Source organism: Enhydra lutris, unplaced genomic scaffold, assembly GCF_002288905.1.
Source record: "Enhydra lutris kenyoni isolate GAN:26980312 unplaced genomic scaffold, ASM228890v2 scaffoldscaffold13, whole genome shotgun sequence".
Classification (NCBI taxonomy): domain Eukaryota; kingdom Metazoa; phylum Chordata; class Mammalia; order Carnivora; family Mustelidae; genus Enhydra; species Enhydra lutris.
This window is the reverse complement of record NW_019154097.1, coordinates 30,355,932-30,375,514: the sequence shown is the minus strand read 5'-3', so window position 1 is coordinate 30,375,514 and position 19,583 is coordinate 30,355,932. Positions and strand designations below refer to the sequence as shown.

The window sequence follows — 19,583 nt, the reverse complement described above, 5'->3', positions numbered from 1 at the left end:
ACTTACAACCCCGAGATCAAGAGCTGCATGCTCTTCCAACAGAGCCAGCCAGGTGCCCCAACATATTTTAGTGTTTAAACTATCATACTAAAAACATGTTCTTCCTCCATTTACTGTGATCAGAAATGAAACACAGATACTTCATAACAAAATTTCCACAGGCACATTACATTTTGTACTAATTCCTGGTCAAGTGAACGGAGGCAAATACACTTCCTAGCCAGAATGTTTAAGAAAAGTCTGTTTATACGTTAGTTTCCATTTAACAGCAAACTCTCTTAAAAGGCATTATAAATAGTAATGGCTGAACTTGAAGAGAATTTTAACTGGTGGTAGTAAAATATATCCATGCTTAGGAAAGTAAAAGAACAATAACTGGGGCGCCTGGGTGGCTCATTTGGTTAAGTGTCTGCCTTTGGCTCAGGTCACGATCTCAGGGTCCTGGGATGGAGTGCTGCATCGGGCTCCTTGCTCAGCAGGCAGCCTGCTCCCCCCTCTGCTTGCTGCTCCCACTCCCCCTGCATGTGCTCGCTCTCTCTCTCTGACAAATAAATCAATAAAATCTTAAAAAAAAAAAAAAAAAGGAAAGAAAGAAAGAAGGTAAGAAAAGAAAAGAAGAGCTACCACACATTTCAGGCTAGTCATGAACTAGGCACCAATCAGGGGCTTGAACACGGATATTCTCTCATCTGTGTAACACCCCTGAAAGGCAGGTATTCTTTTTTTTTTTTTAATATTTTATTTATTTATTTGAGAGAGAGACAGTGAGAGAGAGCAAGAGCGAGGAGAAGGTCAGAGGGAGAAGCAGACTCCCCATGGAGCTGGGAGCCCAGTGTGGGACTCGATCCGGGGACTCCAGGATCATGACCTGAGCTGAAGGCAGTCGCTTAACCGACTGAGCTACCCAGGCGCCCAGGCAGGTATTCTTATCGACATTTCACAGGTGAGGACAGAGGAAATTAAAGGACCTGCCCAGGTCAAGTTAGTAACTGGCAAAGCTGAGAGTAGAATCCAGGTACATGTGGCTCACCGAGCTTTTACCACTATGCCATCTGAGTGCATAATTCACAGTCAAGGCCACTTGTAATCACCCCAATCTTCGGAAAACTATTAATATGAGGGTCAGTATCTGGACGAGTCCCCCTCTCTTTGGAAGTTTCAAACTGTCTGACAAAGTCAGGTTTAGTTGGACTTCAAGACTAAATAAATAACCTAGATTCCCTCAAATTCTATGAAAGATATGATAAAGTTTAGAAAAAGTTACTGGAGATTAATTCCTGAAATCCCTCTTTTTACATTTTCCAGCTCATCTCCCACCATTTCTTCACTTCCCCAAAAGCAGCTGTTGCTCCATACTACATCCTGAAGTCTCCAACATGAGCAGATGCTAGTATATGGGCCCCAAAAGGCCCACAGCTTCCTTATGTTCAAATGATCTCAGATTTATCCTTCAAGGCCCAGCCCCCAAATCTCTTCCCTCTGTGAAGCTCTAGGGGAACTACTCCCACCAACAGAGTGAGTCCCTTCCTCCTTTATGACACTAAATAACAATGAACCATGAAGTAGGAAAGTTACTCCACTTTCTTTTTCTTTATCTTTTTTTTGGAGCATGTGGCCTGAACTCATGACCCTTGGATCAAGACATGAGCAGAGATAAAAAGTAGGATACGTGACTGAATGAGGCACCCGGGCATCCCAAAAGTTACCCCATTTTCAAGTCTCTTTCAGTCCTTCTATTTACATCATGGAGAAAATCTAAGCAAGGTGCCAATTTGTCTTCAACACTTCTCTAACACTTGGCTAATCTCTTCTTTTAATTAAAGGATAGCAGGCTTCAAACCCAGCAGCTTCTTAAAAATATGTATTTATTTATTTCTTTATTCAGAGAGACAGAGAGCGCAAGCAGGGAGAGGGGCAGAGGGAGAGAGAGGGAATCTTAAGCAGCCTCCACATTCAGCACAAAACCCCAAGAGGGGCTTGATCTCAAGATCTTGAAACCATAACCTGAGCCAAAACCAAGAGCTGGACACTTAACTGACTGAGCCACCCAGGCGCCCCAAACCCAGCAACTTCTGCTAGTAGCAGCTAGCTAGGTTTCATAACGTTGCTTTGTTTTTACTATATTTAAGTTGCTTTTGAGGTGTTAGCCCTTCATTATGGTAATAACATAGAGCTTCTTGGTTTTTTTTAAGATTTTTATTTATTTGACAGAGAGCAGGAGAGAGAGCAGAAGAGAAAGAACAAGCAAGGGGAGCAGTAGAGGGAGAAGGAGAAGCAGACTTCCCGCTGAGGAGGGAGCCTGATGCCGGACCCCGGGATCATGACCTGAGCCAAAGGCACAGGCTTAACTGACTGAGCCACCCAGCTGGCCCAACATAAAGCTTCTTGAAAAATATTTTCAAATTGTGTCCACAAAAAAAGACAAATAACAGTACAAGTAGGATGCAGATTTGGGAAAAATTCTGATGTTACTCAAGGAGTAAGCATGGGAAACATTTTTAGATACTGATGCCTACACCCTGACAGAACTGCCAGTTACTTTTTCTGTTGTTCATTACATAGGAACAACAGTGCTTACATAATATTCATATTAACCTGATATGGCAAAAAAAGGACATGACTGCCAATTACTAATGACCTACCTGCCACAATGTTACTGCCTACATTTTATCAATCAAGTATTTTAAATTTGAGGATTTATTTTAACTACCCACCACTTTTCGGGAATCCAACCAATCCATATGAGATAGATATCCCTTGCAAATATTTTTTATAAATATAAATAACCATCTTGAATTACAAGGATTTGTCTAAGCGTGTCCCCTTATAAGACTTAACCTCCTTCAGTGCTGTAACAGTTTATTACTTATTTTATGTTTTGTTAATTATATGACCTAAAAATCGTTAGGTATTAAAAATAATGAACTCATTTCTTTCCAAAAAATGGACAGACAAGCACAGTAAGCTTACTACAATTCCTTCACTCATTCATTCAACAAATGTTTGTTAATCATCTAACAATACACTAGTCACCCATGAACAGGACGGGTAAGGTCTGTCCTTGAGGGGCCCGTGTTCTCACACTGTACGTGATAATAACAATTTTGAACAGTTTCCACAAATCAGATTTCTATATATCCTCTATTTAGAATCCTTTGCCCACTTTTGTCATTGGCCAATTAAATCTCACTTAGGCATCAGAGCCTGGCTCAAACTGAGGAGCCTTTCCTGACCATTCTCATACTTTCTCATTTAGCCTCATCTCTATCACAGCATTTATACTGTTAGCAACAAAATGTTGTTTTCTCAACAAAATTCCATTACCTGAAGTAGGAAGATAGTCATCTTGGTACCCCCACTGCTTAGCAGACAAACTGGTGTTTAGCAGTCTGATTTAACGTCTACATTTATAAAAAGTTAATCAATAAAGGACTGAATGATAACGAGCAATGAGCTAGTTAGGAATCAGCCAAGCAACTTCTAACCAGTTCCAAAATGATTAAAGAACAGTAACTAAATTTAAGCTGAAAATATCTACTATTTTTCTAACAGGCATACCTGAAATAATTATTACTGTACTAAAAAAGATATTTCCTGGGCGCCTAGGTGGCTCAGTGGGTTAAGCCTCTGCCTTCGGCTCAGGTCATGATCCCAGGGTCCTGGGATCGAGCCCCGCATAGGGCTGTCTGCTCAGCGGGGAGCCTGCTTCCCCCTCTCTCTCTGCCTGCCTCTCTGCCTACTTGTGATCTCTCTCTCTCTCTGTCAAATAAATAAATAAAATATATATTTAAAAAAAAGATATTTCCTCACACTTAAAAAATAACTACCACTAAGAAAAAAAGGAAACAATGATACATTAACATCTTCAGTTGGTATATTTGAAATAAGGGTAAAACATTGTAGGAAAAAAAATGGACTTAGTACCAACTCTTCCTGGCACAAGGAACAGAAATGCACCCTACCTTGAAATACAAGTACTATAAAGCCAGAGTGCATCTACATCTCAAGTTAACACTATGTCAGACTAATTCTTATGACACCAAAATTCAAGATCCTGCCAAAGTAAATAAAACCCAAACAGATGTCAATTCTACCCCCAATACACTACAAATCTTCCACAACTAAAGAAGACAGACTGACCGCAAAAATAATGAAATTCATGCATACCCAACAGCTTATGGGTTAAGCTTGGATTTTATTATGTAACTCCAATGAGAGAATATCAAAATACCTGGACAGCAAATAACATTACTTAGTAAATACTAATGTATCCTTACTTGTTCCAGTTCAAAAACCTTGACTTTTTAAAGTATTACTTGAAACCATTACTAATGTAACTGGCAATATTAAACAAGATTAGGTTCGAAAGACACTAAGTAAGTTATGGTACACCTCTGCCATCGAATACTACACAATTGCTAAGGAGACAGAGGTACAGAGGTCCATTACCTACCATTACATGAAAAAAGCACAGTGCAGAACACTATGCATGGTAAGACCCCAGACGCATCTAAAACACAACACTCAAGCAAAACTACCTGGACTCAAATCTCAGCTTTGCCACTCACTAGCCATGCAACCTTTGGTAATTACTTCTCCTTGCCTCAGTTTTTGCATCTTCAAGTGTATATAAAAGAGAATCCAGTTCGTGAGGTATGTTCATAGGGTGGTGAAGATTTAACAAGTTAATATATCTCAGGGTGCCTGGTGGCTCAGTCAATTAAGCCCCCGACTCTTGATTTTGACTTAGGTCATGATCTGAGGGCTGTGAGACTGTCGAGCCCTGCACCAAGCTGTGCACTGGGCATGGGACATGCTTAGAATTCTCTCTCACTCTTTCCCACTCTCCCTCCCCCCACAAAACAACAACAACAAGTTAATATCTGTAAAGCACTATGCAAGCACAAGTGTTAACTATAATTTCTAGAAAAAAAAAAAGAAAAAGAAAAAATTCCAAAACATATAGTATGTGTATGTATACATGGGGAAGAAAAGCTTTCAATTTTTGCTTTTTTTCTTTTTTTTTAAATTTGACAGACAGAGATCACAAGTAGTCAGAGAGGCAGGCAGAGAGAGAGAAAGAGGAGGAAGCAGGCTCCCCGCAGAGCAGAGAGCCCGATTCGGGGCTCGATCCCAGGACCCTGGGATCATGACCTGAGCCGAAGGCAGAGGCTTTAACCCACTGAGCCACCCAGGCGCCCCATGCATTTTTTTTTTTTTTAAAGATTTTATTTATTTATTTGACAGAGATCACAAGTAGGCAGAGAAGCAGGCAGAGAGAGATAGGAGGAAGCAGACTCTCTGCTGAGCAGAGAGCCCGATGCGGGGCTCGATCCCAGGACCCCGGGATCATGACCTGAGCCAAAGGCAGAGGCCTTAACCCACCGAGCCACCCAGGTGCCCCGCCCCATGCATTTCTTTTTTAAGTTTATATTTATTTTCGTTAGTACTCTCTATACCCAACATGGGGCTCAAACTCACAACCCCATGATAATAAGCCACATGCTCTTCTGACTGAGAGAGCCAAGGGCTCCTTTTCTGCATTGTTTTTAGTTTTTGTTTGTTTAAGATTTATTTTAGAGGGGCGCCTGGGTGGCTCAGTGGGTTAAAGCCTCTACCTTTGGCTCAGGGCAACCCATGCCCAGACAAGTTGGGGGAGGAGGGACAGGAGAGGGAGAGATAATTCCAAGCAAACTTCATGCTAAGCACAGAGCCCAAAGCAGGGCTTGATCCCACAACCCCAAGATCACAACCTGAGCCAAAACTGAGATGGACACTTAACCCCAGTTTTGTTTTGTTTTGTTTAAACAAAGAACACGACTTCAGTAATTTCTAAAAATGAGAACATGGGAGCCTGTGTGGCTCAGTGGGTTAAGCCTCTGCCTTCCGCTCAGGTCAGGGTCCTGGGATTGATTCTCGCATCAGGCTCTCTGCTCAGCAGGGAGCCTGCTTCCCCCCTCTCTATCTCTGCCTGCCTCTCTGCCTACTTGTGATCTGTGTCAAATAAATAAATAAATAAATAAATAAATAAATAAATAAATAAATAAATAAATAAATAAATAAATAAATAAATAAATAAATATCTTAAAAAAAAAAGAGAGAACATAATAAAAACTTGGCAGTAAGTAGTGCAATTACTTAAACACTCGGGACCAACTTCTGTAAACAATTATATATTAACACTGTGAGGGGTGCCTGGGTGGCTCAGTCATTAAGTGTCTGCCTTCAGCTCCGGTCATGATCCTCCCAGGATCCAGCCCCACATCAGGCTGCCTGCTCAGCGGGAAGCCTACTTCTTCTTCTCCCACTCCCCCTACATGCGTTCCCTCTCTCGCTGTCTATCTGTCAAATAAATAAATAAAATCTTTTTTTTTAAAAAGTGAAAGTTTTCAAGTGCAACAAAAAGGATAGTACTTCTGGACACAGTTCAACAATAACAAGCTACACACCAATAAGCAGAACTGCAATGATGTCCTTCGATTTCCTGGAGGCAATAAATACAAAATTATGCACCCAATCTAGAAATGGGTATCAGGAAGTTTCACAATTAGATAAATCTCCATTACTTTAATAGTCTGAAATTAAATACCACCAAATCTAATTTCCTCCTATTCAACAATCTCTAATGACAACTCACTAAGACATATACAAACCGGGAGCTTAAGATAAACCAAATGATTCTTAAAAAACCTAAAATCCTTAGAACCCTCTGAGAAATTTTGAGAGAAAGATTTCACCACCTTACAAGCTTTGAGGAAGCTTTAGTCCCCTGGATAAACACAGCTTCCCCCATGAATACAGTGGGTATACAAAACAACCAAACAGAAGAACAGAAAGAGAACTTTGAGCTTCAGCTGCATTTTTTTTGCTGAGCTGTAATACTGGTAAAGCCTGTTTCAAGATCCAAGAGTTTCAAGAGTCCACCCTAAAAATTAGGGAAGATATATAAATAGCAGGCTGTCATGTTCATTTCATCACATTTACCAGAATGGTATCTGATAAAATTATAAATATTACCAATCTTCAAGCAGCATTATTATCACTGACTGTGTTTTACCTTAAAGGAAACTCTTTGAGCGCCCCCCCACCCCCCCGCATGTGGGCCTCGATCCCAGGACCCTGGGATCATGACCTGAGCTGAAGGAAGCCACTTAGCTGACTGAGCCACCCAGGTGCCCCAGTTTAAATAGTTTTTCAAAAAGAAATCAACTGTTAAGATGACTCCACAGAATTATGAAATTCTTAATTTTAACTAGTTTACATAATGCTTACAAAAAGAGAAAGAACTCAGTAACTGCTAGTTATTAATGATGGAACAGAAAATCAGAATTCAAGTTGGCCCATTACAACCCTGAATAGTTAGATATTAAAAAACACTTGGTTTGGGGCGCCTGGGTGGCTCAGTGGGTTGAGCCGCTGCCTTCGGCTCGGGTCATGATCCCAGGTCCTGGGTTCAAGCCCCGCATCGGGCTTTCTGCTCAGCGGGGAGCCTGCTTCCTCCTCTCTCTCTGCCTGCCTCTCTGCCTGCTTGTGATTTCTCTCTGTCAAATAAATAAATAAAATCTTTAAAAAAAAAACAAAACAAAACAAAAAAAAAAAACACTTGGTTTTAGAGGACTCAAAGACTCCTTGGGTTCTAAAGGAGGTACTAAAGATGAAATAATTCTGCAAAAAGAATTCACCTACTCTTTCTTAAGCTTTTCGATACAGAAATCTGTATTTGTAAACATTCTGCAATTCTGCCTTGTGACTTTTAGATCTAATGTATTTTTGTCAGGTATTATGATTTATAAATAATGGAAGTAAAATTGACAGCTGGGGTTAAAGTTTTGCATTAGAAAATGAAAGGAGACAGTTCGGAGGGTGTTAAAAATAGATGCATTTAAGGGCACCTGTGTGGCTCAGTTAAGTGTCTGCTTTTGCTCAGGTCATGACCCCAGGGGCCTGATATCAAGCGCTGCATTGGGCTCTCTGCACAGCGGGGAGTCTGGGTCTCCCTTTCTCTCACTCCCTCTTCTTCTCCCCCTGCTCGTTCTCTCTCAAATAAATAAAACCTTAAAAAAAAAAAAAAGATGAGTTTAGCCTAAGTCCTAAAAACTTTAAAAATATACGTATTTGGATAAAATTAAGACAGCTTAGGAAAATAATTTGACTGTGATTCTGTAAAAAGAGAAAAAGGCTAATATCCCTTAACTAATTCTTTTGTCCTTTAAATTTTCCAATTTTTAATTCTTTCAAAGACTCATCGAAAATAAACTGAAAACATAAATTAGTAAGTAGAAAAAAAAGGAAGAATGAACATGTTTGACGACACGCTTCCCGCTAGTCTCTAGCGTGGGTGTACCGGCATGACAATGGAGCAAGACCATGCAAGCACCCTCTTGGACAGAGAGATTAATGAGCAGACATCTTGCCTGCTTTTACAGTTACAACAGTGGGCTTAAAGCCTTACATTTTAAAAATGGCATACAAAAAAGGTGTATACAAAGATAATTTTGGCCTGATATATATATATATATAATATATATATATATATATAATATATATATAAATATATACATAATTATACTGTTAGCATTAAGCTATGCTTTTCTTTTAAACATACGCTCAACCATTCATTTATACGTATTAAATATGACAACTTGAAGTATCAACAAATAGTTCAAAACTGGGTTTCAGAGTCTGGCTGGCTCAGCTGGAAGAACATGCAATTTCTCATCTCAGGGGGAGGAGTTTGAGCCCCACACTGGGTGTACACATTACTTAAATAAACTTAAAAAAAGAAAACAAAAAACTGGGTTTCAGCTTAGAAACAATGAAAAACTCCCCTACTAAAAATGTTTTTTACAAAGTCACAATACATATTGAAACATATTCCAAAAAATGAGAAAAATATAGTAAGTATAAAGAAAGAAATTTTAATTAACTATAATTTAAAAACAAGAGAGGAGCCTGGCTGGCTCAGTCTGTAGACGACACAATTCTGGATCTCAGCATTTTGAGTTCGAGCCCCACATTGGGTGTGAAACCTAGTTAAAATGTGAAAAAAAAAAAGAAAGGGTGCCTGGGTGGCTCAGTTGGTTATACAACTGCCTTCAGGTCAGGTCACAATCCTGGAGCCTCAGGATCGAGTCCCACATCGGGATCCCAGCTCCATGGGGAGTCTGCCTCTCCCTCTAACCTTCTCCCCTCTCACGCTCTCTCTCACACTCTCTCTCAAATAAAAATAAATAAAATCTTTGGGGCGCCTGGGTGGCTCAGTGGGTTAAAGCCTCTGCCTTAGGCTCAGGTCATGATCCCAGAGTCCTGGGATCAAGCCCTGCATCAGACTCCCTGCTCAGCAGGGAGCCTTCTTCCCCCCCTTCTCTCTGCCTGCCTCTCTGCCTACTTGTGATCTCTGTCTCTTGAATAAATAAATAAAATCTTTAAAACATAAATTAATTAAATAAAATAAAATCTTTTTAAAAAATTTTTTAAAAAGAAAAAACAAAAATAAAAACAAAAAATCAAATATCCCAGAACCTGAAGCCTCTTCTAAAATGTATACATGAGGGGCGCCTGGGTGGCTCAGTGGGTTAAAGCCTCTGCCTTTGGTCCGGGTCGTGGTCCTGGGGGCCCTGGGATGGAGCCTGCATCATGGGGCTCTCTGCTCAGCAGGGAGCCTGTTTCCTCCTCTCTCTCTGCCTGCCTCTCTCTGCCTACTCGTGATCTCTGTCAAATAAATAAATCTTAAAAAAAAATAAAATATATACATGATACAGAAATTATTCGTCCTAGTTTCTTTAAAAATGAAAATACCTTAATTAGGATTACTTAAGGAGCAAAAGCCACAAACACAAGTTTAGGCAGTTTGTAGTGAAAAAATACCTAACTAAAATCCTTCATGCCTATGTAAAGATTAACTCCAGGGAAGGAATTATAGCAAAAATCCAGAAGTTGAAGGGAAAAAAAAGTGAATTAACCATTTGAGAAAATTTCTTTCAAGTACTGGTCTTTCCATAGCAAGTAGGAGGGATTCCACTTATTTCAGGCTTTTACAAAAAAAATTAAAAATTAAAAGAAAAAAATAAATCATACTTTACCTTGAAGAATCCTAAAGTAATGTGTAACCAACTCCACCCAATCAAACCTAAAAAAATTAAAAAAAAAATTTTTTTTTTAAATAAAGGGAAAATGTCTAACTATTAGGAATATATCCACTTTCCCTCTTCAATTTTCTACAATAATTAGGGGTAATTTTTCCAAATGCCATTATGAGGCAGCATCACCTTATAAGGTGGGAAGCGCTCTGGGTCATCACTGGAAAGCAGCTCACAAACTCACAGCAGAACTAACTGGGTGAAGTGAGAAGTGACAGCATTGTGATAGTGGCCAAGAAGGCACCAGAAGACTAAGGCTTGTTTTGTTTTGTTTAAGGATTTTTATTTATTCATTTGACAGACAGAGATCACAAGTAGGCAGAGAGGCAGGCAGAGAGAGAGGAGGAAGCAGGCTCCCTGTTGAGCAGAGAGCCTGATGCAGGTGGGGCTCGAACCCAGGACACCCAGGCGCCCCAAGGCTTGTTTTAAAGTCAAGGATGTGGTACCAAGGCAAAACAGAATGCAGGAGAGCTGGAGCACCAAAAGATAACTAGCAATCACTGAACGAAAGGCGTGTTCCCGAAGCTTTTCATATGCTCCTGTCATTAGTCAGTCCTATGACCCCCCACTTTACAGATGAGGCATCAGGTTTAGAAAAGTCAAATAACTTCCTGCCTAGCCATTCAGCTGTCATGCGGCAGAGAATTCTAAAACTACATTTGTTTGGCTTCACAGCCCACACTCTTCATTTCCCCACGCTGCCTCTCTGGCTCTTCTTCAGAATATTGACTTCAGGTTCCCTGTGAGCAATTTCACTGTAGTGAGCACTAGGAAGGGAGTGATACACCTGCAGGCAAATGATCACATACTATGACCTGGGTGGCCTCAATTTTTCAGTATTTCTTCATCCCAAACTACCTTTACAATCCTTCCTCCCATTTTTCCATTTCAGAGACCTAACATACTAGCCAGAATTAAAAAAAAAAGAAAGAAAGAAAAAGTAAAAAAGACTTGGATATTCTATCTAATTTACAAATTCCTCTTCTTTGTTCCGCTTATTCCTTTACCTGGAGCCTTTCTCCAACAGCCCTGTAGCCAATTACATCTATGATTTTTAGGCCACCTCAAATGCCACCTCCTTCAAACAGCATTCCCTGATCTTCCACTCTCCCATTCGGTGGTAGTATCTCCAATCTAAATCTTCTTTACCCTTTATCCTGGTACCTCTATATAAACAATTCAGGAGTCTGATGTTCTTTTTTTAAGATTTTATTTTTATTTATTTATTTGACACAGAGAGAGAGATCACAAGTAGGCAGAGCAGTAGGCAGAAAAAGAGAAGCAGGCTTCCTGCTGAGCAGAGAATCCGATGCAGGGCTTGATCCCAGGACCCTGGGACCATGACCTGAGCTGAAGGCAGAGGCTTAACCCTCTGAGCCACCCAGGCACCCCATGGAGTCAGATAAAGTTTTAAAATAATCACTCCAGGGGCACCTGGGTGGCTCAGTGGGTTAAAGCCTCTGCCTTCGGCTCAGGTCATGATCCCAGGGTCCTGGGATCGAGCCCCACATCGGGCTCTCTGCTCGGCGGGGAGCCTGCTTCCTCCTCTCTCTCTCTCTGCCTGCCTCTCTGCCTACTTGTGATCTCTGTCTGTCAAATAAATAAATAAAATATTTTAAAAATAAAATAAAATAAAATAATCACTCCAGGGGCGCGTGGGTGGCACAGTTGGTTTAGCCTCAGACTCTTGGTTTTGGCTCGGGTCATGGTCTCAGGGTTGTGAGATCAAGCCCCAGGAATGTGTGGTGGTTTTGGCTGGAATCCTACCTTCCACAGACTGTAGAAGTTTGGCAAGTTACTTAACCTCTGTGTTTCAGTTTCTTCTTGAAGCAGAACCTACTTCATAGGGTAGTTGTGTGGATTTTGCAAGTCAGTGAAAGTAAAGCGTCTAGCACGGTTCAAGGTACAATGCAGGAGCAGAATGCATATTAGCCAGACACAGAATATGCGTCCCTTCAGCTGCTGAAGTGTAGCAGAACAACGTACTTTTTCCTCATTTTCTTTATTTCCTTTAGAAAGGAGAGGGAGTGGAGGGAGGCAGAGGAGAGGGAGAAGGAGAGGGAGAAAGAATCTGAAGAGGACTCCACACTGAGCACAGAGCCCAACATGGGACTTGATCCCATCACTGTTAGATCATGACATGAGCTGAAAACAAGAGTTGGAGACCTAACCGACTGAGCTAACCACATGCCTCAGAACAAGTTACTTTATGGATAGAATGCCGTGTGCACATGGTCACTCAAACATTTATTAGTGCTCTGTAAACAATTTCACATTAGACTCTGAAACTTTCATATTTTGATATAAAAATATTTGGTATGTTTGATATTTCGATACAGAAGACAGGCTGAAGGGGCACCTGGGTGGCTCAGTGGGTTAAGCCTCTGCCTTCAGCTCAGGTCATGATCTCAGGGTCCTGGGATCAAGTCCCACATCAGGCTCTCTGCTCAGCGGAGAACCTGCTTCCTCCTCTATCTCTCTCTCTGCCTGCCTCTCTGCCTACTGTGATCTCTCTCTGTGAAATAAATAAATAAAATCTTAAAAAAAAAAAAAAAAAAAAAGAAGACAGGCTGAAGAGTGAGAAATGAATAAATACTGAGTGTAAAATTCTGAGTATAGCCCCAACACATATTGCATATATTATTCTGTGTGCAGGTTTGAAAGTCTATTTTGTTAAACCAGTGCTGTTTTTTTTTCAAAGATTTATTTGAGAGAGAGAGAGCGAGCAGAAGCAAGCATGGGGTGGGGGGGGAGCAGAGGGAGAGAGAAACTCAAGCAGACTCCATACTGAGCATGAGCCCATCACTCATCTGGATCTCCTAAACCTGATATTATGACCTGAGCCAAAACAAAGAGTTGGACACTTAACCAACTGGGCCATCCAGGTGCCCTTAAATCAGTACTGTTCAAAACAAACATAATGTGGGGACACTCAGTCAGGTGAGTGTCTGCCTTCGGCTCAGGTCATGATCCCAGGGTCCTGGGATTGAGCCCCGCATCAGGCTCTTTGCTCAGCGGTGGCCTGCTTCTCCCTCTCCCTCTGCCTCCTCCCTGCTGCTCATGTTCTGTCTCTCTCTCTCTCTCAAATAAATGAAATCTTTTAAAAGAAAGGGAAAAAAAATTTTTTACATTAAAAAATAATAATAAAAGGGGGCACCTGGGTGGCTTGGTTGGTTGAGCATCAAATTCTTGATTTTGGCTTAGGTATTGATCTTGAGGTTGTGGGATTGAGGCCTGTGTTGGGCTCCATGCTTAGTGGGGGAGTCTGCTTGAGATACCTCCCTCACCCCCTCCTCCCATTCACACAAGTGAACACACTCCCTCTCTAGAAAAATAAATCTTAAAAAAATAATAATCACTTTATTGATTACTTATTACAAAGGAAAAAGGGCCCCTTTACAATATAAAGCTAGTAGATACTACTTTAGTCAAATGACCAAATTTACATCAATAATGAAATTGACCTCTAGTGCCTCTGATGTGACACACTTGAGACCTAAAATCAACTACACAGCATTCCAACCAAAAATGTTTAACCTGAATCTGATCACGCAGAGACATTCAGACAAATCCAAATTGAGGGGCATCCTACAACAACCCGTTTGGATACTGACTGCCATGAAAGACATCCTCCATCCCGCCCCCTCCAAAAGGCTGGAAAACCAGTCCAGATTCAAGCAGGCAACTAAATGCAATGCAAGCCCCTTAAATGCATCTTGGATCAAACACAAAACCAAGGATCTAGGGACAGTATTGGGACAATTGGGGAAATTTGAATAGGTACTATATATTAAAGAATAATATTATATCCATGTTAAATTTCTTGAGGCTGACAACTGAATTGCAATTATGTGGAAGAAAGTGTTTGTTCTTGGGAAATACATACCCGTATTTAGAGGGTAAAGTGTCCTGATGGTATCTATACCTAACTCGCAAGTGGTTCAGGGAGAAATGTGTCTACTAGTGCATAAAGCAAGCATAGCAAAACGTTAACAACTATGGAATCTAGGTAAGGAGTACAAAGGTATTATTACACTACTGTCGCAACTCTTCTGTAGGCTTATAATTTTTCAAAGAGTTGGGAAACAATACTTAAAAGTTATAGATTCAAGGGTGCCTGGCTGGCTCAAACAGAAGAGCACGCAACTCCTGATCTCGGGGTCGAGAGCTCAAGCCCCACGTGGGTGTAGAAATTACTTTTAAAAAAAAGTTATGGGGGCTCCGGGGTGGCTCAGTGGGTTAAAGCCTCTGCCTTTGGCTCAGGTCATGATCCCAGGGTCCTGGGATCGAGCCCCGCATAGGGTTCTCTGCTCAGCGGGAAGCCTGCCTCCCTTCCTCCCTCTCTGCTTGCCTCTCTGCCTACTTGTGTTCTCTGTCTGTCAAATAAATAAATAAAATCTTAAAAAAAAAAAAGTTATGGATTCAAAACAAAATCAACAGAAAATAGAGATAGGTACAAAGATGACTTAGCACCTGTATTAGAATTAACTGTTATCATCATAATTGCTTTTAGTATTTAAAGAAAACTTACGGTATCCCCTTTGCACCACCTCCACCCATTCTTACTGCCTTCCAGAAACTGTGAAATTATGAGGTAGGGTATGCCCATTTTCAACTTTACTAAATAACTGCAAATGTTGTCTCTCAAGGCAGCTGTACCAATTTAAACGCCTACATTGTTTAGAATCTGTCCTACATAGAAACTATCCCACAGCAGTTTCTAAATTACCATTTTCAGTGACATCTTCACTAACTTTGATACTGTCAGACATTAAAAATTTTTTTTTATCAATCTCATGTGAAAAACTCAGTGTCATTTATACCAACCTAGGATCACAAAGTAAAAGAATCTTAACAAAATAAGAACTTCATCCACAGACCCTTCCTTTTATCACATCACTGTTAAGACATTCAGGATAATCAAACCTACATGGCAACATGTACTAAGAATGATCAGTTCCCACGTGAAACCAAATGCCCATGAAAGCATGGCATAATGTTTGGGAAATAATTTGTCTTTTAAAAAACGTAAGATAAGGGGCGCCTGGGTGGCTCAGTGGGTTGAAGCCTCTGCCTTCGGCTCAGGTCATGATCCCAGGGTCCTGGGATCGAGCCCCACGTCAGGCTCTCTGCTCAGCGGGGAGCCTGCTTCCTCCTCTCTCTCGCTCTGCCTGCCTCTCTGCCTACTTGTGATCTCTATTTGTCAATAAATAAATAAAATCTTAAAAACAAAACAAAACAAAGCAAAAAAATGTAAGATGAAAAGGTTCAAATTCAACCGGCATACATAATACTATCTGTAAGACTTTTTTTTTTAAGATTTTATTTATTTATTGGACAGAGAGAGATCACAAGTGGGCAGAGAGGCAGGCAGAGAGAGAGGGGGAAGGAGGCTCCCCGCCAGGCAAAGAGCCCGTTGAGGGGCTCGATCCCAGGACCCTGAGATCATGACCTAAGCAGAAGGCACAGGATTAACCCACTGAGCCACCCAGGCACCCCTATCTGTAAGATTTTTAAAATAGATATTTTATTCCTAGAAATAAATAACCTAGGTCTTATAAATTAACTCATTTACTCATTCCTCATATATTTACTGAGTACCTGTTATGTGCCAGCCACTATTCCAGCACTGTGGCAAAGACAAAGTCACTATTCTCACAGACCTAACATTCTAATGGGGAGGCAAAAATTTTAAAAACTAATTTACAAATAATACGGTATGAGACAGATACATGCTATTAAAAAAAATAAAGGGGCAGGGAACAAAGAATGATAAGGGAGGCAGCATAAGGACACAGAAAGTACCAGGCAATATCTCTCCGTGGCACTGGTTTTGTCATATGGTGTGTTCAATTCAGAATAAACTATTTCAGCACCAATATCTTTTTTTTTTAAATTCAAGTGTATTTAATATTTGGATCTACAACATTATACTCCCAGAAGTAATAATAGAAACAGTTTACTCTTAAGATATTTCCACAAGCTATCTGACATAGTTTTTGAGGCAAATCCCCCTAAGAGCATAATAATCGCACCAGAATATTTAACTTGCCTTAAATTTCTACCAGCAGATTAACTAGAAAGATACTATGCTATTACAATATTCTGGCCATTAACAGACAAATGTTTACAGATATATGATTTTATATCTTGGAACCTACTTCTTAATGATCAAAACATAAAGCTATTAGCAAAACATTTTACTTAGAATGTCCAAGGCTGACAAGACCTTAGTCAACTAGGCAGTACCAATGATGAACACTGCCACTTACCAAGAACTTACTATGCACCTGACACTACACTAGGAGTTTTAGAACATTATCTTTAATTATTACATCAGCACCAGTATCTTTTCATAAAATACTCTTCTTCACTTTTCCATACCCTGCTTTATTTTTTCCAGGGGAAAAAAAAGTTTGCTGCAATGGTTTTCCCACTATTGCTATTATTTTAGAGGAAAAAAAATCTCACACAAGGTACTGACAGGTGTTTTACAAACAGTTGCAAATTTCAAGTCCCACACATTCTAAAGAAATGTCAACAGTGATCCATCAGTGAGAAGTCTGATGCTAAAATGAAGCTGAACTGTAAGAATTTAAAATTGAATTTCGAGAAAATGATTTACCAATTCTCCCAACTCTATCACCTGCATGTTTACTTTCTATCATATATGAAAAGAATAGCAGCAATAGGAAAATATATCTGAAGAGAGATCATGTGATTTTTACTTAAAGATTAAAAATAATTAGAATATCCCCCTCTTTGGCACCTGGGTGGCTCAGGTCATGATCCCCAGGTCCTGGGAACAACCCCCACACGGAGCCCCACTTCCGCCCAACTCCCTGCTCAAAGGGAAGTCTGCTTCTTCCTCTGCCCCTCCCCCAAACTCATTTTTGTCTCTCTCCCCCTCAGATGAATAAAATCTTAAAAAAAAAAAAAAAAGAGTATCTCTCTCTTTAAAAGTCACACTACCTATATGATTTGAAGAAAACCAGCACACATTAAAATTTCTTTTCACAGGCTTACACAAGAGCTTAGAAGGCTTCAACCACTTAGAACTAGGCGGTGCCTTCCTACAAACATCTAAGAGCCAAAGTATTCACTTCCCTTTTTTCCTCAGACTATTTTGCTGATTCCCCAGTACCCTGAATGAAGTATCTACAGTCTATCTTTCAAAATTATTACTCTGACTCAGCCAAATCTTCTTTTACTTCTGTGTACAAAATTCCCTCTTTATCTATACTATAATCCTATCTGCTTTGTCTTCTTTAAAAAAAAAAAAAAAGAGATTCAAATATCTTTCAGTCCAATTTATAGATCACCAAACACTTACTTCTACCTCAGGAGTTCTTCATCTTTTTTGTACCACGGATCTTTTTGGTAGTCTGATGAAGCCTATGGACTCTCAGATTTTGATTTTGATTTTATTGATTTGATTATAATCTCAACACCCAACGTGGGGCCTGAACTCACAGCCCTGAGATCAAGAGTTGCACACTCTACCAACTCAGCCAACCAGGCATCCCTCAGATTGCTTTTAAATAACTAAATATATGAAATCATGAAAGAAACCAATTATATGAAACTGTTATTTAAAAATCATGACTTGTTAATATGTGTGGCTTTATCATCACATTAAATAACAAGATCTAACAGTGTACCTAGTAATGCTATAAATTCAAAAAAATATATAAGCATAAATGATATTGAGAGATCTGCAAAAAGTGTAAACATGATACAAAAAATTTATAATTTTTATTGGTGACAAAGTCACAGGCATTGCTAATTCCACTGTGGTTTGTTGCCTACGTTCATAATTGAAAGAACTAAAAATTAGTTCCCAGGTAATAAAAATAGATGTGATTTTATCCCCATTCTAGTTCAAAAATCCCCTATAAAAATCCACCAAATGGTGAAATCCCAGGTTAAAATCCTTTCTAGTTCAAAGCTGTGCTCAAACTGACTTCTGTCACAAATTTTAAAATAAAAAAGATTCCTCCCTTGGCCTAGCTCTCATCTGAACATATCACCATGCCTGTTTTCCCACAGACTTATACACAGAACACTGTTTATTTCTATGGTTTGCCCAGCCAGCACCCATTTAAATTTGACAGTCAATAAAAGGTGAAGTTGAAGGAAAAGGAGATGGAAGCAACCACCAGTCTCTCAATTCCAAGACATTCAACAGCAGGTAGAAAGATGCCAAGTATACTGGGTGTGTGTTTTTCGAAGCTGGGCTGCCCCCAGACCCAGGAGTCCAGCTTGTCAGGAATCCCCGAAGCATGACACCTTCACCAGCGTCACTCAGAAGATATTCCACCTCCCTCTCGCCTCCTGTGCTCAGTTCTCCACCTGCCAGGTCGCTCGCCTGCGGCTCCCACCCGAAGCCGCCCCGCCGTTCTTCGGTCCGTTCCCATCCCATCCCCCACGCGTCCCTCCCTCCCGTCTCCCCAGGCCGCCCTGGCCCGCGGGCGCCGCCACATCTGTCCCCTGGGCGTAACCGTGTGTCCCCCTACCCTTACTTCCACCGACACGGGAGGGAAGGGCCCAGAGCCCAGGGGTCATCTGCACTGGGTGGCCCGGCCATTAGGCGCAGGTTGCGGCCCTAGGCCAGACCAGCCCGGCCGCCAGGCAGCGAGCCGCGCACTCCGCGCGACTTAACCGGAGACGCGCACTCACCACGGGGATCACACGAAGGAGGACACCCAGGTCTCGCCGCACCGCCACTCGGCCTCGGAACCGTCGCCGTCGCCGCGAACTGCCGCCGCCGCTGCCGCCGCCGCCGCCACTACTAGCTAGCTGGCTTCCCTGCGTCCTGCGGCGGCGCTGCCGCCACGCCATGGCGCGTGCGCAGCGCCGCGGGGGCCCCTGGGACTGGTGGTTCGCGCGGGCGGCCAAAGCGGCCCTCCGGTTTTAGCCCGCACGGTCGGCCACCGGCTGGAGCTTTCAGGGGCATCTGCGGTACCGCGAAGCACCTTCCGGAAAACCGTTCCTCAACTGACCCGCGACCTTGCTTCTGCACAGGTTGCTGCTGGCTGTGAAAAACACGCCTGTGCAAGTCCGTGTAAAGTAAAAGAATTTAGAACATTAACATCTTCGGTTACAAGTGTCTCTTGCCCCGGACACATGACTCGACTCACGCGCGCGCGCACGCACAGACACATCACCTCCACCTTTCTGTTAAAAGTTTTGCAAGTGGCCTTCAATGGTATCGGGATTTTCAGTCTTAAACTTGATTTCCCAGTCCTCGTTTTATCCTTTTACTTACTGTGAATTTGACCATACGGTTTTTTAAGTTGGCTGATTTATCTGATAAAATTTTATTTTACAAAAATAACTCAGGTATATTCAAACGTCAAGTTAACGGAGCTGAACAGTCATAGAAACTTTAGAATTGGAAGACACGTTATAGGTTATTAGTCTAACTCCTGCCCAGGCAGGAAT

General features: G+C 41.3%; 1 protein-coding gene across 1 annotated transcript in view; it reads right to left on the bottom strand.

Annotated features, from left to right (window-relative positions):
- LOC111145459 (GTPase-activating protein and VPS9 domain-containing protein 1-like) overlaps positions 1-18,876 on the bottom strand; it is a 34,889-nt gene extending 16,013 nt beyond the window's left edge. Inside the window, exon 1 of the mRNA XM_022500357.1 lies at positions 18,819-18,876. The gene's annotated coding sequence lies outside the window, so the exon portion shown is untranslated. The remainder of the gene's footprint in view (positions 1-18,818) is intronic.
- Between the last annotated feature and the right edge of the window lie 707 nt (positions 18,877-19,583).